This window comes from Gorilla gorilla, chromosome X, assembly GCF_029281585.2.
Source record: "Gorilla gorilla gorilla isolate KB3781 chromosome X, NHGRI_mGorGor1-v2.1_pri, whole genome shotgun sequence".
NCBI lineage: Eukaryota > Metazoa > Chordata > Mammalia > Primates > Hominidae > Gorilla > Gorilla gorilla.
In genome coordinates, this window is record NC_073247.2 from 87,377,168 (window position 1) to 87,400,736 (window position 23,569).

The 23,569-nt window shown below is 41.9% G+C and overlaps 1 long non-coding RNA gene across 1 annotated transcript in view; it reads left to right on the top strand.

Moving 5' to 3' along the window:
• Nucleotides 1-23,362, top strand: part of LOC129530114 (uncharacterized) — a 127,921-nt gene extending 104,559 nt beyond the window's left edge. The window contains exon 4 of the long non-coding RNA XR_008675662.2: nucleotides 22,763-23,362. This is a non-coding gene — a long non-coding RNA (uncharacterized lncRNA). The remainder of the gene's footprint in view (nucleotides 1-22,762) is intronic.
• Nucleotides 23,363-23,569: the final 207 nt, after the last annotated feature.

Here is a 23,569-nt window from a genome sequence, read left to right on the forward strand (position 1 = left end):
AGTGTGATCAGGGTAAGGAGAAGGAAAAAAGGAAATATGGGGAAATGGAGTGAATGCCAGCTGGATCAGAGAGATATAGTCATGGGGGTCAGGTGAGGTATCAGGAATAATGTGGAGGCCAGCCTAAAACAGTAAGGTCAAGTTGTTTTGACAGAAAGGCTACAGGGCGCGGTCCCAGCTCTTGTGTAAGAATTCCTACCGCACAGCCCTGCACTTCGGCTGTGTGTAATGAAAAAGGGTTGGGATGAGTTAGGGAGAGCTAGTGTGGGAGCAACTTCTAGGGCTGTTTTTAAGTAATGGAAAGAGGAGTAGGGAAAGGATTTAGGATCTATGGGGTCAGCTAGGTTTTCCTTTGTGAGTTTATAAATGGTTTTGTTAGGATGGCAAAACCAGGTATCCAAAGGTTAAAGTGTCCAACCATGCCCAGGAAGGAAAGGAGTTGTCGCTTTGTAGAAGGTGTTGGGGTTTGATAGATCAGCTGGACACGATCGGCAGGGAGGGCACGCATGTTTTCAAGAAGAATTATGCCGAGGTAGGTAAAAGATGTGGAAGAAATTTGAGCTTTGGAGGGGGATACCCGTTATCTTTGGAAAATAAATGCTGAAGGGTATCTTGTTGAAAAGACTCAAAGGAGGGACTACAGAGTAGAAGGTCATCAATATATTGAATAAGGTGAGAACCACAGGGGTGGAAAGAAAGTAAATCATGAGAAAGAGCTTGGCTGAAGTAATGAGGGCTGTCCCGGAAGCCTTGAGGCAATACAGCCCAGGTAAGCTGCTGGGACTGATGGGTGTCAAGATCAGTCCAGGTAAAAGCAAAGAGAGGCTGGGATGAAGGGTCTAAAGGAATAGTAAAGGAAGCATGTTTGAGATCCAGAACAGAATAATGGGTTGTACAGGGAGGTATTGAGTATAGGAGAGTATATGGGCTTGGCACCACAGGGTGGATAGGCAAGACAATTTGGTTGATAAGGCGAAGATCCTGGACCAGCCTGTAAGAATGGCCGGTTTTTGGACAGTTAGGATAGGAGAGTTGTAAGGAGATTTTGTAGGCTTTAAGAGGCCATGTTGTAACAGGCGGGTAATAAAGGCTTTAACCTTTTTAAAGCCCGCTGTGGGGTGGGGTATTAGCGTTGAGCAGGGTAAGGGTAAAGGTTTTAAAAGGCGTGTGGTAGATTGCCAGAGAGGGAGTAGAGATATCCCATATTTATGGGTTCAGGTTGGGGGATACAAGAGGAAGATGCAAAGGAGGCTTTAAACTGGGGGAAAGAGCGGCAATGAGGTGTGGCTGTAGCCTAGGAATAGTTAGGGAAGCAGATATTTTAAGATGTCTCGACCTAACAAGGGAGCTGAGCAGGTGGGAATAACTAAAAAGGAGTGCATAAAAGAATATTGTCCAAGTTGGCACCAAAGTTGGGAAGTGTTAAGAGGTTTAGAAGCCTGGCTGTCAGTACCCACAACAGTTATGGAGGCAGGGGAAACAGGCCCTTGAAAAGAAGGTAATGTGGCGTGGGTAGCCTCCTTATTGATTAAGAAGAGGATGGACTTACCCTCCACTGTAAGAGTTAGCCAAAGTGTCTGTGATGGTCCAGGAGGCTTCCAAGGCGATCAGGCAGTGTCAGTCTTCAGCTACTAAGCCGAGAAGGTCTGGGAAGGAGTCAGTCAGAGAGCCTTGAGCCAGAGTTCCAGGGGCTCTGGGAGTGGCTGCTGGGTGAGTTGGACAGTCCAATTTCCAGTGGGGTCCCACACAAATGGGACACGGCTTAGGAGGAATCCTGTGCTGTGGGCATTCCTTGGCCCAGTGGCCAGATTTCCGGCACTAGAAGCAAGATCCTGGGGGAGGAGGTCCTGGAGGAATGCCTGGCTGCTGCAGTTTAGGCGTTTTGAAGTTCTTGTGTGCTGGAGATGTGGCTGGGGTTTCTCATACAGGGGAGGCAAGTAATTGCAACTCAGAAATATGTTGCCATTTGGCTGCCTCTTGTCTGTTATTGTACACCTTGAAGGCGAGGTTAATTAAGTCCTATTGTGGGGTTTTAAGGCTGGAATCTAATTTTTGGAGCTTTATTTCGGGAATGGATTGGGTAATAAAATACATATTGAGAATAATGCGGCCTTCTGGCCCCTCTGGGTCTAGGGTGGTAAAGCATTTAAGGGTTGTTGCCAAACAGGCCATGAACTGGGCTGGGTTTTCATATTTCATGAAAAAGAGCCTAAACACTAACTGATTTGGGAGAAGTCAGATAAAGAAAAAGGAACACTAACCTTGACTATGCCTTCAGCTCCAGCCACCTCTGTAAGAGGAAATTGTTGGGCAGGTTGGGGGAGGGCTAGTCGCAGAATGAAACTGTAAGCCAGACCAGTTGTGAGGAGGGGAAGTGATAGAGGGATTATATGGTGGGGGAGCGGATGCTGAGGAAGAATTGGGACCTGGCTTGGCCTGGCAAGGAGCAGCCTGGGGAGGAGGGGAGAGGTCAGATGAGTCCATAGCAAAGGAGGATTCAAAGGACTCAGAGCTTGGGGTGAAGGACAGACAGGAGAGAAAGAAGAAAGATTTGGGATGAGTCGCATTGGGAGCAGAGACTAGGGAGGGACAAATGTGTAAAAGAATGCTTGGATGTCAGGCATCTCAGACTATTTGCCCATTTTTTGACAAAAATCATCCAGGTCTTGTAAGATGGAGAAATCAAAAGTGCCATTTTCTGAACATTTGGAACCACTGTTGAGTTTGTATTTGGGCCTAGCGGTATTGCAGAAGAAAATAAGACGTTTAGGTTTTAGGTTAGGTGTTAGTTGAAGGGGTTTTAGGTTTTTAAGAACACAGGCTAAGGGAGAAGAAGAGGGAATTGAGGGTAGAAGGTTGCCCGTAGTGAAGGAGGCAAGCCCAGAGAAAAGAGAGGGTAGAGACATGGAGGCGGGTGGTGGTACTTGCCACCCAGGGGAGTTTTTATGGACTCTAGTACTGGATTATTCACTAAGGTGAAGAATCAAGGCAGGCGTCCCCGTGGTGATCAGACACCTCTGAAATGTGGGTGAATAATCAGGCAGGGGTCCCCGCAGTGATTAGGCACCAAGGGAAGACTGTCTTCCTGAGTCTGTGACTGGCACCGGAGTTTTGGGTCCACGGATAAAATGTGTCTCCTTTATCTCTACTAGAGAGGAAAAAGAACTGGAATTGGAAGGACAGGGAGATTGAAGGGTAGCGAGAGAGGCTGGAGAAGAGAGTGAAAAGACTGTTTACCTGATTTGAAATTGATGAGATGTTCCTTGGGCTGGTTGGTCTGAGGACCTGAAGTCATAGATGTATCTCCTCACAGAGTGAGGGCGAGGATGGGAATGGTCTCCTGAAGGAGTCCTCCTGTCCCAGGTCTTTGGCACCAAATGTCATATGCATCCGTGTGAAGAGAGTCCACCAAACAGGCTTTGTGTGAGCAATAAAGCTGTTTATTTCACCTGGATGCAGGTGGGCTGAGTCTGAAAAAGGAGTCAGCAAAGGGAGATAGGGGTGGGGCAGTTTTATAGGACTGGGTTAAGCAGTGGAAAGTTACAGTCAGCAGAGGAAGGAGTCACAAGGTTCATGGTGGGGAGATCATAAGACTCATTGCCCAGAAGAAGAATGTCACGAGGTTGATCAATCAGTTGGGGCAGGGCAGAAAAAAGTCATAATGGAATGTTGTAAGGTTGGTCAATCAGTTAAGACAAGAGCTGGCTGTTTTACTTCTTCTGTAGTTTTGGGTTGCCCCAGACTTCTTGGCTCTTGCAGGCCATCTGGACATATATGTGCAGGTCACAGGGGTTACAATGGCTGAGCTTCGGCTCAGAGGCCTGACAGTCTAGGGCTGAAGGCTGTTGTTCAGGATTTTTTGTCCCACGGGTTGTTCCCTTGATATTGTACTCCCCGTTTTTCTGTGGATGTGGCTTCCTGTGAGCCGAACTGCAGTGATTGTTGTTTCTCTTCTGGATCTAGCCACCCAGTGAGTCTACCCAGCTCCGGACTGGTACTGGGGTCTGCACAGAGTCCTGTGATGTGAACTCTCTATGGGTCTCTCACCTGTAGATATCAGTGCCTGTTCTGGTGGAGATGGCAGAAGGTGCAGTGGACTTTGTGAGGGTCCTTAGCTTTGGTGGTTTAATGCTCTATTATTGTGCTGGTTGGTCTCCTGCCAGGAGGTAGTGCTTTCCAGATAGCATCAGCTGTAGTAGTGTGGAGAACAACCAGCAGTGGGTGGGGCCCTAGAACTCCCAAGATTATATGCCCTTTGTCTTCTGCTCCCAGGATGGGTAGAGAAAGACCATCAGGTGGGGGTGGGGCTAGGCATGTCTGAGCTCAGAGTCTCCTTGGGCTGGTCTTGCTGCAGCTGCTGTGGGGGATGGGGTTGAGATTCCCAAGTCACAGGAATTGTGTACCTAGGAGGACTGTGGCTGTCTCTGCTGGGTCATGCAGGTTGTCAGGGAAGTGGGGGAAAATCAGCAGTCACAGGCCTCACCCAGCTGCCACGTAAACCAGAGGGCCATTCTCAGTCCCACTGTGCAGCCCACAACAGCCCCGAGTCTGTTTCCAGGCAGAGGGTGAGACAGGCTTGAAAACTTGCTGGATACTTTCCACCTCCCAGCTGCAAAAGAAAAGGGCTTTAGTTCTTCCACCACCTGTGAAGTCTGCAAGCGGGATTTGTGCCTCCTCCCCCACCCCAGAGTTCTGGCCAAGAGGCTTCTCGCCCTTTCAAATTGTTACAGAGTTCAGCTAGAGAATTCCTTCTTCCTGTAGAGTTTTACTCCCTGCTCCTCTGGCCACCCTTGTAATGGATCCTTGTGGTACCAGGCAGGAATGGGCTGCTTGGGGATCTCGCGATCTCCTGGGGCCTTTCTGCTGCTTCCTCTACCCCTGTATTTCACTTGGTTTGGCACTCTGACTTGACTCAGCTCCAGGCAAAGTCAGAAACTTCTCTTGCAAACAGACCTTCAGCTGTGTGTTCAGGAGAGGAGGGTCTCCCTTTCCTACTTCCACAGTTGGGGCACTCACCGTATTTGGGGTGTCTCTGGGGTCCTGCAGGAGCAGTCCACTTCCTTCAGAGGGTCTGTGGGTCCTCTCAGTATTGCCCGTTTGTTCTTGCAGTTGATCTGGAGCTAAAATGCACAGTGCAAGCCTCCACATGCTGCTCTGTCCAGAATTGCAATCTAGTCCCAAGATCCCGACAAAATTCTCTGTTTTTGCGTTCCTATAAAGAAATACCTAAGACTGGGTAATTTATAAAGAAAAGAGGTTTAATTGGCTCACAGTTCTGCAGGATGTACAGCAAGTATAGAATTGACATCACATGGTTTCTGGGGAGGCCTCACAGAGCTTTTACTCATGACATTAGGTTAAGCAGGAGCTTGCATATTATGTAGTGAAAGCAGGAGCAACAGATAGTTAGTGAGGGGAAGGTGCCACACACTTTTAAATGACCAGAGCTTGTGAGAACTCACTATCACCAAGACAACACCAAGTCATGAGAGATCCATCCCTATGAACCAAACACTTCCCACCAGGCCCTAGCCTCCAGGATGGGGTATTGCAATTCAACCTGAGATTTGGGCAGGGACAAATATCCAAACTATATTACGGCACTGTCCATAGTTGGTGCTCTGCCATGATAATGTGTGAGTCAGGGTGCAAAAGATGGAGACTGGACATTTTATGAATACTGAGTGATGTGTGGAGGGCCCAGTCATGGGCAGGCACACACTGACCCTTGAGGGTAAAGATAGCTACTTTATATCTGGGCCCAAAGTCTGTTGTCCTCTAGCTGCCTGGGTGCTGAGATTGTTGGGGGGACCCTATACAATTTCAGTCTTCTAGGACAATAAATGTAGTAGCCCACAAAACAGCAGTTGTCACCTATGTACCTTATCTTCCTAAACATTGCCACACCAATTTTAGGGGAGACTGAATGAGTGATTATTAGACCCCAGAGGTTCCTGCCTTATATCAGTTTGCCTTAGTGGTTCTCTTTGTGGTTTTAAGAATAGGCCCTTCCTTTACGTAACCTTTCCCTCACTGATATATACACAGACTCAGAGTCTCTAAGGACATATTTCCTTATGTAGAAGCAGTATGAGGAGAGGAAAATCAGAACTTCTGAGACATGATACATTCAATATACTCCTGCCTTCACCACCATAGAGTATGGGAGCTAAAGATATTTCCTAGATATTTTTCCTTAGCTTATGGCGGAATTAAAGGACTTTAAAATAGCCTGATTATTCTATATTTTCCTGACGATGTCTCTCTCCGTTTCCTTGAGAAGTTCTCTATTTTATTTTCTTCCCATTACCTCAAGTATTTATTCTTTGTGTTATAAACAATCCAATTATACTTTTAGTTATTTTTAAGTGTAAAATTAAATTATTATTTATAGTTACCCTGTTGTGCTATCAAACATTAGATCTTATTAATTTTCTCTATTTATTAGGCAGTTCCAGCTGCCTATGTGTCTGTCTGTGTGGCCAGACTGTACTCTAAAGTATTTGTTGATGATTCGCGAGCTAGGTCATAGGCCTATGGCTCAATCTTTAGGCCTCTGGGGTGAAATAACTATAAATGATCAAATCTTAGGCTCTCGTGGTAGCTGCTGTGTCAGGTAAGAAATGGCCTTATCAGGACGTTTTTTTTTCCTTTGGGCAGGTGAGTGAGTTTTATGGGAAGCTAACTTCCAAATAGGATGTCTGTTTATTTAGACATGGTGCGAGGTGTGCCTGCTGAGAGGACAGCCTGGTGGTGATAGTCCCCCAAACTATTTATTTTGATCCTGAAGATTCCTTGTAGAGGACTACAAGTGATAGCCAGGGGTTGTTGGAGGTCATGAAAACAGCTGAGATTAGGTTGCATAAAGGGTAGGTCTAATAACTTCAGATACAAGGTCTCAAGCAACTGTATTTCTATATATTAGCAGTAAACAATTGGAAACTGAAATTAAAATTACAATACTATTCAAATATGCTCAAAGAGACTAAAATATGTATAAACCTAACAAAATATTTAAAGAATTTTTATGCTTAGAAGTATTAAATGTTCATAAAAAATCAAAGAAGACCTAAATAAATGGAGAAACATAACCATGTTCTTGGAATGGAAGATACAACATAGTAAAAATGTCAATTCTTTGTAGATTTATATACAGATTTAACATCATCGCCATTAAAATGCCATGGGGATTCTTTTTAAATATAGAAAGCTGTTTGTAATTTTTTATGGGGAGGCAAAGGAACTAGAATAGTCAGGAAAATTGGGGGAAAATAGAATACAGTTGGATGAATCACAACACTTAAATTAAAGACCTACTTATTCAAGACTTCATGGTGTTGGTGAATGGATAGACACATAGATCAGTGGAACAAAATAGAGAGTCCGGAAATAGACCTAACAAATATGATCAATTGATTTTTTTTTTTACTTTAAGTCCCAGGATACATGTGCAGAACGTGCAGGTTTGTTACACAGGTATACATGTGCCATGGTGGTTTGCTACACCAAACAACTCATCATCTATGTTTTAAGCCCTACATACATTAGGTATTTGTCCTAATACTCTCCCTCCCCTTGCCCTCCACCACTCAACAGCCCCTGCAATGTGATATTCCCCTCCCCATTTCAGTGTGTTCTCATTGTTCAACTCCCACTTATGAGTGAGAACATGTGGTGTTTGGTTTTCTGTTCCTGTGTTAGTTTGCTGAGAATGATGGCTTCCAGCTTCATCCATGTCCCTGCAAAGCACATGATCTCATTCTTTTTTTATGGCTGCATAGGATTCCCTGGTGTATATGTGCCATATTTTCTTTATTCAGTCTATCATTGATGGGCATTTGGGTTGGTTCCCATGTCTTTGCTATTGTAAATAGTGCTGCAATAAACATACATGTGCATGTGTCTTTATAGTAGAATGATTTATAATCCTTTGGGTATATACCCAGTAATGAGATTGTTGGGTCAAATAGGATTTCTGGTCCCAAATCCCTGAGGAATCGCCACACTGTCTTCCACAATGATTGAACTAATTTACATGCCCACCAACAGTGTAAAAGCATTTCTATTTCTTCACAGCCTCGCCAGCATCTATTGTTTCTTGACGTTTTAATAATTGCCATTCTGACTGGCATGAGATGGTATCTCATTGTGGTTTTGATTTGCATTTCTGTAATGATCAGTGATGTTGAGCTCTTTTTCATATGTTTATTGACCACATAAATGTCTTCTTTTGAGAAGTGTCTGTTTATATCCTTTGCCCACTTTTGAATGGTGGTGTTTGTTTTTTTCTTGTAAATTTAAGTTCCTTGTAGATTCTGGATATTAGACCTTTGTCAGATGGATAGATTGCAAAAATTTTCTCCCATTCTGTAGGTTACCTGTTCACTCTGATGATAGTTTCTTTTGCTGTGCAGAAGCACTTTAGTTCAGTTAGATTCCATTTGTTAATTTTGGATTTTGTTGCAATTGCTTTTGGTGTTTTCATCATGAAGTCTTTGCCCATGCCTATGTCCTGAATGGTATTACCTAGGTTTTCTTCTAAGGTTTTTATGGTTTTGGGTTTTACATTTAAGTCTTTAATCCATCTTGAGTTAATTTTTGTATAAGGTGTAAGGAAGGGGTCCAGTTTCTGTTTTCTGCATATGACTTCCAGTTTTTCCAACACCATTTATTTATGAGAGAATTCTTTCCCCATTACTTGTTTTTTTCAGGTTGTAGCAGGACAAGCCACAGACAAAATCCCTCAGACACCAAGTTGTAGAAGGAAGGGGCTTTATTCAGCTGGAAACATTGGCAGACTAGCGTCTTAAAATCCGAGCTCCCTGAGTGCACAATTTCTGTCCCTTTTAAGGGCTCACAACGCTAAAGTTTTCACATGAGAGGGTCGTGACTGATTGAGCAAGCTAGGGAGTACGTGACAGGGGCTGCATGCACCGGTAGAGTGAAACAGAACAGAGCAGGAAGGTTCACAATGTCCTTCCATACAATGTGTGGAATCTATAGATAACATCAGTGGCTAGGTCAGAGGTTGAATTTTAACTACTAGGCTTAGACCAGGCAGGCCCAGGCCTGGTTTGGGTCCGGTTCTCAGCGCTGGGCTCCCTGCCTTTTGTTCCACTTCCTTTTTTTTTTTTTTTCAAGACATATTGAGTATAAAACAATCTGGGAGGGTTTTTCTCTTCTCTCATTTCCCCCCTTTGAGACTCTCACTCACTTTATTAGTGTGAGTTCTCACTTTCATTTTCACTACTTATTTCTTCCTGTATGATAGACTGATAATGATTCATATAGTACACTTGTGCTGAAGCATTTTGATGAACTAGGGTAACAGCTTTTTATTACATGAATTAGTATAGGTAGTATACAAGGGAGGAGTAAGCAGGTTCCTATTGTTATTATAATTCTTATTATTAGGGTTTTTAATCTTCGTAGTGCTGGGAAGTACCTTTCAAACACGGCCCCAGGGGCAAATCTGTGCCACACTTATACAGACACATGTGCCAGTTTTGTTATGTCTTTTACTGTATCTTCAACTGCCTGTCTTTGATTTTCTATGTGTAGCCAGCAATTAGTAAGGTTAAATTTCCTGCAAACTCCTCCTTTAGCTTCTAGCAAGTAGTCGAGAGCCAATCTATTTTGATAGATAGCATTTTTCTTCTGAGTTTCTTCCTGGGCCAGAATAGTCAAGCCTCTGCCAGTCTTATTAGTGATTATTTCTAAGACAGCTTGTAACTGTATGATTTGGTTGAGCATGCAAATGGGAGTCTGGTATCCCCACGAGCCATCTTGTGCCTAAGTAGCAGGCCCATAATATTGTATGATTCTCTCAGTGGGGGGCATTCATTATTTTTCTAATTTTTTTATAGCTATGGTGTTTTTTTTTTTTTTTTTTTTTTTTTTTTTTTTTTTTTTTTTTGCCGGAAGCATAGACAGGGAAGCCCAGGAGTTTGCCTTTCTTTATGGGCAGTAGGATGAAAGATGGTTTAATAGTGCCAATAACACAATTATCTGCCCACTGGTTGGGTAATTTGGCGTAAACTCTATGCCCACATATCCAGTATAATCCAGTGGGGGCTCTCCACTACTGGTGGGACTTCAGGTGGGTCCACACAGTTTGCAACTTTGGAAATTTACTAAATGGAGTTTTCTTAGTCTGGTATGAACTCCACTAGGTGGCTGTTTTTGTTGTTGTTGTTGTTTGTGGTACTATTATACAGCTTCTGTCCCAGACAACTAAGTCGTCCTGCAGGATGAGTGGATTCTTTGCCTTCTCTAGCTATGCAATATTGTCCAGTAATTGACACTTTTAGAACCTAGAAATTAGCAGGGTGATTCTTTTGGGCTGGGAATTCATCAGGAACTGGGTCTGTAGGTACTAATTCTCGGGCTTCCCATGGCCATTGATTTTCTATTACAGTTTCTCCACATACATAGCCTGAAGTGACATTGAGAGACTGGGATACATGCTCGACTAATTGCAAAAACAAATTTCTTGTTTTTCCTGGAATTTCTGGTACTGGCACATTCAGTTCATCATAGAAACTTTGAAATACTGGCTCAAGAGAGCGTTTATAAACTTCTCCTCAAACCATGATATTTACTTGAGGATCCAGTCCAGCTCCATCGATTCCTAGGGTTACACGCTCTCTTTTTTCATAGCGAGGTTTAAGGGGGTTGGTTATTACTAGTTCTAAGGGGTTACACTGACCACTGGTACAGGAAGGGCCACTTTTCCTTTTCTGAAGGTGGCTAGGATTTTTTTCATTTTTTATCCAAGTAGCCTAAATGACACAAGACCAGTATCCACGTTCATTTTCACACAGTCCTAATTCATGACAAATGTACTTATTTTCTGCCATATAGCCTCTTTTCTAATTAAGAGAACCACATCTTTTTCCTAACGTATTACTATTAATGACAGCACAGGCATCAAATGTTAAGGTGACTTCTTTGGGCACCCCTTTTTCTTCTGTTTTGGCTAACACTTTACTCATATAGTTTATGAGCCCCCACCAGTCCTCAGTCCTTAATCTTATTTTAAAAACTGTGGTCATGGGAGGCTCAGATGGGTCATAACACACATCAGGTTGGTCATTTCCTGGGCTATATACCTTGTATAGAATAACATTATACAAACAAGTTCTTTTTTGAGTCCCAGTATACTTATAATAACCATAAAATAATAGGACTGTAGCAACCTTTTGTCCTACCTCAGTGACTTGATGTATACACTGGGAACAGTCCTCAGTCTGAGGAAGATCAGTTGAAGTCCTTTCTGTACAAGTCCAAATTTTAAGGAAAATGAGTCCTGCGATGAGTTTTCTCATGCTTCGGCCATGTGTGGGCCAGTCAGCTTCTGCGTGTGACTGGAGCAGGGCTTGTCATCTTCTTCAGTCACTTTGCAGGAGTTGGCGAAGCTGCTCCTGTCCATGTACAGCTCACGGTCTACTGATGTTCAAGGATGGTCTTGGAAGTTGGGCCCACTAGAATAAACTGAGTCTAATACCTCTACACGGTTATGTTCAACTGGGCTCTCTGATACTGGGAGCAAGGCGTTGGGGTTTAGGGTGTTGCAAACTTCAGTGGTTATGCGGGGATTTTCACATAGCAAACTTTGGTACTTGGTTAATCTAGCATTTGTTAACCATTGATGTCCATTGGTATTTATCAAAGTTACCACAGCATGGGGGTCCTTTATATTCAGGTTTTGCCCAAGGGTTAGTTTATCTACTTCTTGTGCTAACAGGGCCATTGCTGCCAGGGCCCTTAGACATGGGTCAAGCCTTTGAAAACCCCATTTAGTTGTTTTGAGAGATAGGCCACTGGCCTTGGCCAGGGCCCCACAGTCTGGGTTAAAACTCCAACTGCCATTTTTTCTTTTTCTGACACATAGAGTGTAAAGGGTTTTGTCAGATCAGGTAGCCCCAGGGCTGGGGCCGACATCAGTTTTTCTTTTAACTCATGAAAAACTCATTGCTGTTGGTTGTAATAGATGTAGTTTATCCAATCTACATTTCTATTAACTGTCACCCACCAAAATATTGACTCAAATCCTGCAGCTATTTGATTTCAAGCTTTAAATTGATCTGGTATTCCCCATGGGACTCCAGTTGCATCTAAATAGACATGAGAGTTGAAAGACCCATAAGGGGCTTCTCTCACTTTACGATGTCTTATTCTTCTTCCCTCTGGTTGATGAAAGGCCAGGGTGAAAGGGATAGCCAATTGGACTAAAGTACAAGTGCCACTCCAGTTATTTGGCAGAGTGCCCAGTGAAGGTCCACCACAATACCACCACACATCTGCTTGGGGATGAACAAGGGCTGACTGATTGATAAGCTCTTGAAAATTCTTAAGCTCACTGCATCCCTTCAGGTCTCCAAGGAATGCTAAGTTTCCTCCCTGTCGTGAGAGACACGAAGTGAACTTAGTGTTGGGAGACAGAAGCTGGATGGCCCTTGGGGGCTGACCTGCAGGGTGCCGGACTTCAGGATAAAGCAGAGAGAGCTTGGCACAACTTATTACTCCAGGCTGTAGAATCCTGGAAAAAAGCTACCATGCAGCCCACACCTGGTCGACTGGAGGACCACCTTAGTGGAAAGGGGACAATCTGGGCCTCTGGCCTGCCATGTGCACAAGCATAACAATTGCTTTTGTTTAATGTGTGGATGGAATATTTGATCCATTCCAACCAGGCATTTGCATCTTGGTATCTTGTCTTAATTGCCAAAGTTTAAGTCTTTAACTTCTATGATCCTCTAGTAAAAAAAATGTATGATTTTAGGAAATTACAAAAACCAGTTGGGGCAGTCCATCCTTGCTCTTTAGTGGTCCACAGAATGTTGGACCAACTATGGCATAAAAGCTCTACATTGAGTGGCAAGACTCCTGGTTGACACTGGAGTCTTTATCGAAATTTTCCCGGATTAAATTGTCCTAATTTACTAATGCCTAACCTGAGGAGAGTCAGGAGGGACAGGGGTACTTTTCTGAGGTAGAGAGCTGTCTTTGACTTGGCAAGTCCCCACAGGGTATATCAAGGCAAGCATTAAATGCAATAGTTTGAGGTGAAATTGACTTGGTTATGTTTATAACTAGATGGTCAGCAATAGAGCGATGAAAGAAGAAAGAGTAATAGAATAGATGAGTTAAATTTTTCTTAGCTTTAGTTTGGTAGGCTATTCCCCTGGGACTGTGGCCCACAACTCGAGTGGGTGGGGCTTTGACTGGGGTGTGATGAGTCCATCCCTTTTTTGCTCTACGAACAGCAGTCTCGGTGGTTAGTAGCACAAGGTAGAGTCCTTCCCAGGCTGGCTCGAGTTTTTCTTCTTTCCTCCCTTTGATTAGAAGGTGATCTTCAGGCTGGCACTGGTTTACTGGAAATTCTAGGAGTGCTACCTGTGCTACAAGACTTTTAGTTTTGAGGGAAAAGAAAGTGGAAGATAAACCAAGTATATAATTTCTAAGAGATTGACATTTTGTTTTAAATGTGGGGACATCAACAGTGGACTTTATAGTCTTTGGTGCCTTCTTACTGAGAAATTTCTTTTAGCACCTATTTTTATTAGTTTTTAGATCAAAGAAAGCCAAACACCATTTTATATTTAATAATGCTTTTTGTATGATGTTTATACCAGATAAGCTAAATTTCACCTTTATATTAGTGTGTCATTAATGTTAAACTTAGTTTTAATAAAACTTTGTAGACATATGTATTCAACTTTTAATGTCGGACCATAAGGTAAGATTTTTATAGACCTTTTTTCAAACTTTTATAATATTTGTTGAAGAGCAGGTTAGTGCTTTAAGAAAAACCCATTGTGTTTTTACTTTAATGTCCAGTTCACAGAAAAACTGGATGATACCCCTTTAACTTTAGCTAATATGTTTACACACATAATTTACACACAATTAACATTTTAAAACTTGCTTAAACCTTTACAACAATTTTTTAACCTTTTAATATAGGTAAAAGTCCACATTCTTATGCCTCCTTATAATCCCTTTACCAAAGGTATACTTTACTTTTCTTATACACCTTGCTGTTTCTTCAATAGCTTTACATTCAGGAGGCCTAATTACTTTTAAATTATGCAACATTTCTTGCATAAATTCTTTTTCTAACACACTTTTAAAATAATTTTTTTTCACGACTTTTACAGGCAATTCTTCAACATGTCTTAACTTTCTGACTTATTACAAACATTTTTTTTCTTTAAACAACCAGTTAATTTATTTCAGGAGAAGAATTTACCATATAACTTTTTTTACATAAATTTTGCCCCCCACTTTTTTCCCTTTTATCGAAGATAACCATTCTTTTCCACAGCGAACTTCCTTTATGTCTGTGGACTAGACTGTCTAAGGCCACAAGATTGGAAATTACTATAATACATGTTACACTGTTAACTTTTAGCAAACTTTACTTTTGTTGAAAACCTTGTAAGTTTGGGATTTCAATTATCCTTTGCTATTAATAAGACCTTGTTTAGTCCAAACTAACTTAGAATTGGTATAGATGGCTTTTTTTTTTCCTTCAATTACCCGGGAGGAACCATCTATCGTCCTGTCCTGAAGTGAGTTCCTCCTAGGTCTGGTTGGACCTTTGTATGTCAGTTAAGATTTAGATCTCCTGTTAGGAAACCTGGTGGGTTAAGGGAATTTTCAGTGGTTAAAGTTAAATCATCCTTTTTTCTTTTTTTAACAGAATAGCCCCATGCTTCCTCAAGAAAAAAACACTACACTCACACCACATACACACCACAAAACAAAGAACGGGTAAAAAGGGCACACACACACTTTTACCGTTTATACCAAACCAGAATCAAAACCAAAACCAGAGTATCAAGAAAACCAAACCAGATCAAAACCAAAACCAAAGTATCAAGCAGTTCAAGTCAAGTCAAAAATAAAAACCAAAGTGCCGGTACAGGCTTGTCGTGGGTGATCAGGCCATGCTTCCACTCAAATGGAGTGGGCAAGTTCCAAAGCCCAGTCTTACCGAGTTTCAGATGTCCGAACTCCAAGTGCCAGCTCCTTCCTGGTGTTCAGCTACTGTGTTGATCCTCTGCGGGGACCTGCCATGCACCGCTCTGATGATGTGTTCCACCAGGGAAAAGGCCTACCCAGGAGCCCTTTCAGGATCCGCATTGCTCAAGCTTGCCAGAGTCCCCCACAGGGATGCTCCACAGGGAAGGGTAAGCCACCTAAGGGGCTGCCTCGACCATCTGTCAGTTAATCACCTCATTTCCCAGTCAGGGAACCAAGAAATGTAGCAGGACAAGCCACAGACAAAATCCCTCAGACACCAAGTTGTAGAAGGAAGGGGCTTTATTCAGCTGGAAGCATTGGCAGACTAGCGTCTTAAAATCCGAGCTCCCTGACTGCACAATTTCTGTCCCTTTTAAGAGCTCACAATGCTAAAGGTTTCACATGAGAGGGTCGTGACTGATTGAGCAAGCTAGGGCATACATGACGGGAGCTGCATGCACCGGTAGTCAAAGTGAAGCAGAACAGAGCAGGAAGTTTCACAATGTCCTTCCATACAATGTCTGGAATCTATAGATAACATCAGTGGCTAGGTCAGGGGTTGAATTTTAACTACTAGGCTTGGGCCAGGCAGGCCCAGGCCTGGTTTGGGTCCAGTTCTCGGTGCCAGGCTGCCTGCCTTTTGTTTTGCTTCCTTTTTTTTTTTTTAAGACAGATATTGAGTATAAAACAATATAAAACTATCTGAGAGCGTTTTTCTCTTCTCTCATTTCCCCCCTTTGAGACTCTCACTCACTTTATTAGTACATTGTCTCTTTGTTCCCATTGGTTTCAAAGAACTTCTTGATTTCTGCCTTAATTTCGATATTTACCAGGAGTTATTCAAGAGCAGGTTGTTCAATTTCCATATAGTTGTGTGGTTTTGTATGAGTTTCTTAATCCTAAGTCTTAATTTGATTGCACTGTTGTTAGAGAGACTGTTTGTTATAATTTCAGTTATTTTGCATTTTTGGAGTGTTTTACTTCCAATTATGTGGTCAATTTTAGAATAAGTGTCATGTGGCACTGAGAAGAATGTATATTTTGTTGATTTTGGGGGGAGAGTTCCTTACCTATCTATTAGGTTCACTTAACCCAGAGCTGAGGTCAAGTCCTGAATATTCTTGTTAGTTTTCTGTCTCATTGATCTTTAACAGTGGGGTGTTGAAATCTCCCACTATTATTGTGTGGGAGTCTATCCCTCTTTGTAGGTCTCTAAAAACTTGTTATATGCATCTGGGTTCTCCCGTATTGGGTGCATGTATATTTGGGATAGTTAGCTTTTCTTGTTGCATTGATTCCTTTACCATTATGTAATGCCCTTCTTTGTCATTTTTGATAATTGTTAGTCTAAAGTCTGCTTTATCAGAGACTAGGTTTGCAACCCCTGCTTTTTTTTTTACTTTCCGTTTGCTTGGTAAATTTTTCTCCACCCCTTTATTTTGAGGTTATCTGTGTCTTTGCATGTGAAATGTGTCTCCTGAATACAGCACACATATAGGTGTTTACTCTTACCCAGTTTGCCAATTTGTGTCTTTTAATTGGGGCATTTAACCTCTTTATGTTTAAGGTTAATATTTTTATGTGTGAATTTGATCCTGTCATCATGATGCTAGCTAGTGATTTAGCACACTAGTTGATGCTGTTTTCTCATAGTGTCATTGGCCTTTTTATATTTTGGTGTGTTTTTGCAGTGGCTGGTACTGGTTTTTCCTTTCTATATTTAGTGTTTATTTCAGGAGCCCATGCAAGGCAGACCTGGTGGTGACAAAATTCTTTAGCGTTTGCTTGTCTGGAAAGGATTTTATTTATTTTTTGCTTATGAAGCTTAGTTTGGCTGGATATAAAATTCTGGGTTAAAAATTCTTTAAGAATGTTGAATATTGGCCCCTACTCTCCTCTGGCTTGTAGGGTTTCTGCTGACACATCCACTGTTAGTCTGATGGTTTCCCTTTGTAGGTAACCTGACCTTTCTCTCTTGCTGCCCGTAACATTTTTTCCTTTTTTTTTTTTTTTTTTTTTGACCTTGGAGAATCTGATCATTATGTGTCTTGGGGTTGATTTTCTTGTGGAGTATCTTAGTGGTGTTCTCTGTATTTCCTGAATTTGAATGTTGGCCTGTCTCACTATGTTGGGGAAGTTCTGGATAATATCCTTAAGTGTGTTTTCCAACTTGGTTCCATTCTACCTATCTCTTTCAGGTACTCCAATCAATCGTAGGTTCAGTCTTTATACATAGTCAAATATTTCTTGGACGTTTTCTTGTTCATTTCTTTTCATTCTTTTTTCTCTAATCTTGTCTGCATGCCTTATTTTAGCAAGATGGTCTTCGAACTCTGATATCCTTCCTCCCTCTTGATCAATTAGGCTATTGATACTTGTGTATGCTTCACAAAGTTCTCATGCTGTGTTTTTCAGCTTTATCAGGTCATTTATGTTCCTCTCTAAACTGGTTATTCTAGTTAGCAGCTCTCGTAACCTTTTATCAAGGTTCTTAGCTTCTTTGCATTGGCTTAGGACATGCTCCTTTAGCTCAGCAGTTTGTTGTTACCCACCTTCTGAAGCCTACTTCTTTCAGTTCGTCTATTTCATTCTCTGTCCAGTTTTGCACCCTTGCTGGAGAGGTGTTGCACCCATTAGGAGGAGAAGAGGCATTCTGGGTTTTCAGTGTTTTTGTGCTGGCTTTTCCTCATCTTTGTGGATTTATCTATCTTTGATCTTTGAGGCTGATGATCTTTGGATGGGGTTTATGTGTGTGTTGGGGGGTGGTTCTTTTCTGTTGATGTTGTTGTTGCTTTCTGGGTTTGTTGTTGTTGTTTTGTTTTTTTCCCCCTAATAGGTTTCTCTTCTGCAGGTCTGCTGCAGTTTGCTAGAGGTCCCCTTCAGACCCTGTTTGCCTGGGTATCATCAGTGGAGGCTGCGGAACAGCAGGTTACTGCCTGCTCTTTCCTCTGGAAGCTTCGGGGCACCAGCCTGATGCCACTCGGAGCTCTCCTGTATGAGATGTCTGTTAACCCCTGTTGGGAGGTCTCTCTCAGTCAGGAGGCACAGGGGTCAGGGACCTGCTTGAGGAGGCAGTCTGTCCCTTAGCAGAGCTGGTGCCCTGTGCTGGGAGTATCCTGCTTGTCAGGATCAGCCAGTCTCTTTAGAGCTGGCAGGCAGGAAAGATTAAGTCCACTGAACCTGCTACCGCAGCTTCCCCTCCCCCCAGGTGCTCTGTCCCAGGGAGATCAGAGTTTTGTCTGTTAGACCCTGATGGGAGCTGCCAGATTTCCTGCAGAGATGCCCTGCCCAGTGAGGAGGAATCTAGAGGAGCAGTCTGGCTGCAGCTGCTTTGCTGCTCTGTGGTGAATTTTGCCCAGTCCAAACCTCCCAGTCTCCTTAGCGCTGTAAGGGGAAAACTGCCTACTAAAGTTATGGGAATGATCGTCACCCCTCCCCTTATGAAACTTGATCATCCTAGGCCAACTCCAGAGTGCTGTGCTGGTAGTGAGAATTTCAAGCCAGTGTTTCTTGGCTTGCTGGGCTCCGTGGGAGTGGGACCCATTGAACGAGACTGCTTGGCTCCCTGGCTTCAGCCTCCTTTCCAGGGGAGTGGATGGTTCTCCTTTCTCACTGGAGTTCCAGATGCCACTGGAGTAGGATAAAACTCCTGCAGCTCGGTGCCTGCCCCGGTTTTGTGCTTGAAACCCAGGGCTCTGATGCTGTAGGCACATGAGGGAATCTCCTGATCCACAGACTGCAGAAATCCATGGGAAAAGCATAGTACCCCAGGCAGGTAGCACAGTCCCTCACCGCTTCCCTTGGCTGGGGAGGAAGGTCCCCTGGCTCTGTGCACTTCCCAAGTGAAGTGACGCCCCACCCTGCTTCTACTCACTCTCTGTGGGTCGCTTCCACTGTCTAACCAGTCCCAGTGGGATGAACTGGGTACCTCAGTTGGAAATGCAGAAATCACTCACTTTTCTGCATTGGTCTTGCTGGGAGCTGCAGACTGGAGATGTTTCTGTTTGGCTATCTTGGCCCCTGCCCTGATCAGTTGATTTTTAACAAAGGTGGAAAGGCAATTGAATGGAGAAAAGATAGTGTCTTCAGTAAATGGTATTGGAAAAACTAGACATCCATAAGCAAAAAAAAAAAAAAAAATGCACCTCATACCTTATAGAAATAAGTCAAAGTGGATCACAGATCTAAATGTAACACATAAAACTATAAAACATGTAGAATAATAGAAAGGAGGAAATCTTCAGGACCTAGGGTCTGGCAAAAATGTCTTAGATATGACACCAAAAGCCTGATCCATAAAAGAAATAAGAATAAAATTGACTTTATTAAAATGAAAACTCTTACTTTGCAAAATCTTTGTTAAAGAGAATAAAAAGTCAAGTGACAGACCTGAAGAAAATATTCGTCAATCACATATCCAACAAAGAACTTATATCTAAAACACATAATGAACTTTCAAAACACAACATTGAAAAAGAAACAAATTAGAACATGGACAAAGGACATGAACAGACATTTTACCAAAGAGGATCTATGTGTGGAAAGTATGCACATGAAAAATGTTCAATATCATTAGCCATTTAGGGAAGTGCTGACAGTGATGAGATAAGATTGCACAGATACTAGAATGGCTAAAACAAAAATATTGATCATACCAGTGCAAGGATGCAGAGAAACTGGAACTCTCTTAAATTACTGATGGGAATGCAAAGTGGTACTTCAACTCAGGCAAATAATTTGGATTTAAAAAAATTGAACATACCCTTTTCATATGACCCAGCAGTCCCACTCCTAGGTGTTTTATTTAGAGAAATGAAAACTTAAGTTTATACAATAAACTGTACATTGTTTATAGCAGCACTTATATTAATAAATAAAGAGTATGAACAACTCAAATGTCCTTCCATAGGTGACTAGATAAACTTTGTTACATCCATGCTATGAAATACTATTCAGGAACAAATTGGAATAAGCTACTGATACACCCAAGTTGGATGATTCTAAAAGGCATTATGCTCAGTAAAAGAATGCCAGTCTCAAAATGTCACATACTCTATGTTTGGTTTTGTATGACAGTCTTGAAAAGATAAAGTTATAGTGACTGATGGCAGATTACTGGTAGCCAAAAATTAAGGGTGGGGGAAGATACGACTACAAAAGGATAGCACAAAGGAATTTTGGAGGTGGTGGAAAAGTACTGTATCCTAATGAGGCAGTGGTTATGTGAATCTATACATATGTTAAAATTCATAGAACTATATATGAAAAAAGACTTAATTTTTAAAATAAAAATTTCAAAGGCTGAAAATAATTGGAGGACTTAATGGATTTCTTAGCAAAGGAAAGAAACTATTACTCAAGAGGCCTTTGACTTTTGGCCCTGCTCTATACCACAAGCATTTTGAGTAAAGACTGAGTAATCAGAAGAATGTCAATCTGCTTTGTTCTGCCTGAGGTGGGTCACTCTCATACATTAAGAGCTACTAACTTGTAGACCTGAAGTTTCTGGCCCTGCTTTCACATTTCCCCAGGGATGTAAGGGGAGACTGGGCAGGAGGCTCTTGAGGCTTTAAGGATCCTACTTGGTTTGTCTTTCCTCATTTTCTCTGCTCTATCCTTCAGTTTATAGGTAGGACTTTCCTGTACTATTCATACCCAGAACTGTCATGAAGATAATTTCCATTAGTGTAAATCTAAAAGAATGTGGGTAATTTATTTATAGGTGCCCTCATTACCGTTTTATCACCTCCGGGTCTATTGTGTTCTCTCTACTAGAAAAACAATTATTTCTATAGTCCTTGACTCTTCTCCTGAATAAGATCAGGACAAGATCAGTGTAGGGAAATGATGAGTGTGACGGAGTTTGGAAATAGGTGAATCAACTCTGAAGCTGTTGCAATCAACCCAGAGAGTGGGCTTAAGACCTTAACTATGGCAGTGATGGCATGAATATTAAAGAAGGGCTGGCCTTGGCAGATACTTCAGAGAGAGAAACTATAGAAGTTATACTATTTGTATATGCATTCATCAGTAACCCCAATTCCCTCTCCCTTACTGTCTGCAATTTCAGGCTTGCTGGGATTATGAACAGGGCATATGGGCTAGCTGTAAATCCAATCAGTGAAAGCTAGAAATCTGTCATCTATCCCTGATTCGCTTCAGATTTGGTGAGCACAGAGATATCCATTCTGGCTTTACCAGGGCAGTACCTCTGATTTTCAGAGCCAGTTCTTCCTTAAGAGTGTCTAAATACCTATACCCTGCTTTTCTATACTTCTGTTTTTGCTGTGAGACACAGTAGTGATTAATTTTTTAAGGCAGTGGTTCTTAAATTTTGCTGCCTGTTGGAATTACCTGTTGATCTTCAGAAAATACTAATGCCTGGGTCTTACCCCGCAGACATTCTGATTTAATGTATATGGAGTGTGACACAAGTGTCAAAAATTTTAAAGTTTTCATGTTAAAATATCCATAAAATTTTGGAAACTACCACTTTAAGAACTTCTGTATAATTATTACTGGCAACATAGCTTGGATGGAAAATGTATTCTGGGAGAAAAACCAGAACTGACTCCTTGACAAGCCAATGCATTAGTCGTGGTATTGATACTTTCTAAAATGAATGATCCAAATGAAAGGACAAGGTTTGCTGAAGGAAGATTGTGTACCTCACCAGCATAAGAGATTGGCCATCATGAGTGAACTGTGGTTTATGTGACAGAGGAATGTAAATGACCAGATTTGTATTTTAAGTGGAGTCTTTAGAAGTATTATTGAAGATGGATTGAGGTGAGAAGCTGGAACCGAGGACTAGAGAGAAGATTATTAGAATGGTCTGATCAGGGAGTGAGGATGTGGGAGTGCAAATAAGAAAGAGAGATTGGATTGCTTGGCAGACCCTGTCTTCATGTCATTCACTCATCTATCCACAAGGGTAGCAGAGGTGGAAGGGCAGACAGATGTGGCAATATGGTGATAAGGTGAACCCTACACAGGTCTGCTCACCACAAGGAGGCAGAAAGCAGGAAAAGCAGAAAGTGCCAAAGGAGAAGATATACAAGATGTCTTAATGAGGAGTTACTGATCCAGTCATGGCCAGTGTGAGTAGCAGCACTTGCTCCCTGTGGGAGAGCATTAGTCTACTCTTTATGGGGTTGCAGACTGGATAGGGAAAAGTGTAGGAGAGCAGCAAATAGGATGATGATATTATGTCTCTTTGGAATCCCCATGTATATTGGGCAGAGGACAAGGTATAGGACTGGCATACTGGGCAGTATGGTTGCTGTCCTTGAAGGCCTAGGAAAATTCTCTTGACATGAATAGAGGAAGTTGAGTGAAGAAGAAGTAGGGGAACCCTCTGGTAGTTTCTCTTTAATCTCTGAGTGAAAGACCTTTTTTTTTTCCTCTGCTGCGGCTGGAATCTAGTTCCAGAGGATAGCAATATCATATGTTAATTAATGACAATAAGTCTGGAGCCAGGCTATTAAGAGTCATATCCTAGCTTCCCTAATTCCTAGCATGCAAGGCTTTGGGAAATTTTTTAACTTTTCTGTGCTTCAGTTTCTTCATCTTAAAACTTGGATGATTGTACCCACCTTATGGGATTCTGTGCAGGTTAAATCAATTTATTTCTGTAAATTGCCTATAATACTCCATAAATGCCAATGATTACTATTACTATCAATTGCAGAAATTCTACTCAGGATTTAAGGCTTTTATTCTCATTGTTTAGGCAACACTGTCTCACATGTCTGAATGCTGTGCTGCACTGTTGACTGTCACTGTTGGGGATATTGGAAGATCACAAGAAACTCCTGATCCTGAATACTGGCCTGAGCCTCTTTTGGAAGAGGCCTTCCAGAACCCTACTCTTGCTAGAGCTGAATGCCAGAGCTGTGTAATGGGGACATCCTGTTGTGAACTTATGTCCTTTCTGGACAAATGTATTCAATTTGGGGCAGCATGCCCAATGGTTAGCCACTCAACCTCTGAACCCAAACCCCCAGCTCTACTGCTTAATAGCTATATAACCTTGAGAAAATTCATTAATATGCCTGTACTTCAATTTTATCATGTATAAAATAAGGATAATAATTTTACATGTCTTATGGGGTTGTTATGATGATTAAATGGGTTAACATTTCTAAAAAATACTTGAACAGTGCCTGATACATCGTAAATGCATGTATATGTGTTTTTAAAAATAGACAATTCTATACCATTAAATGTTAACCTGGCTTTGATGCAGCTAGTTGATCAAATAATCTAAATCTTTGTAATTTGATAGTAATAGAAAAGAAGGAAGAGAAAGAGAATATGCATGTTTACAAAAGCCTAGGCTTTGGATGTGGTGAGGACAGACATCTCTGAGATGTCCTTAATTTTATCCACTTCCATTGAATGTTATTTGCATTCACCTCTTGTGCAAAATAAGAACCAAAAGGGAGTCTTCCTTATTATCTCCCCTTCCTCTACATCCATACATAATGTCTATTGTGCCCCCAAGAGCTCTTCTAAGTGTCTAGAACACCACAATAAT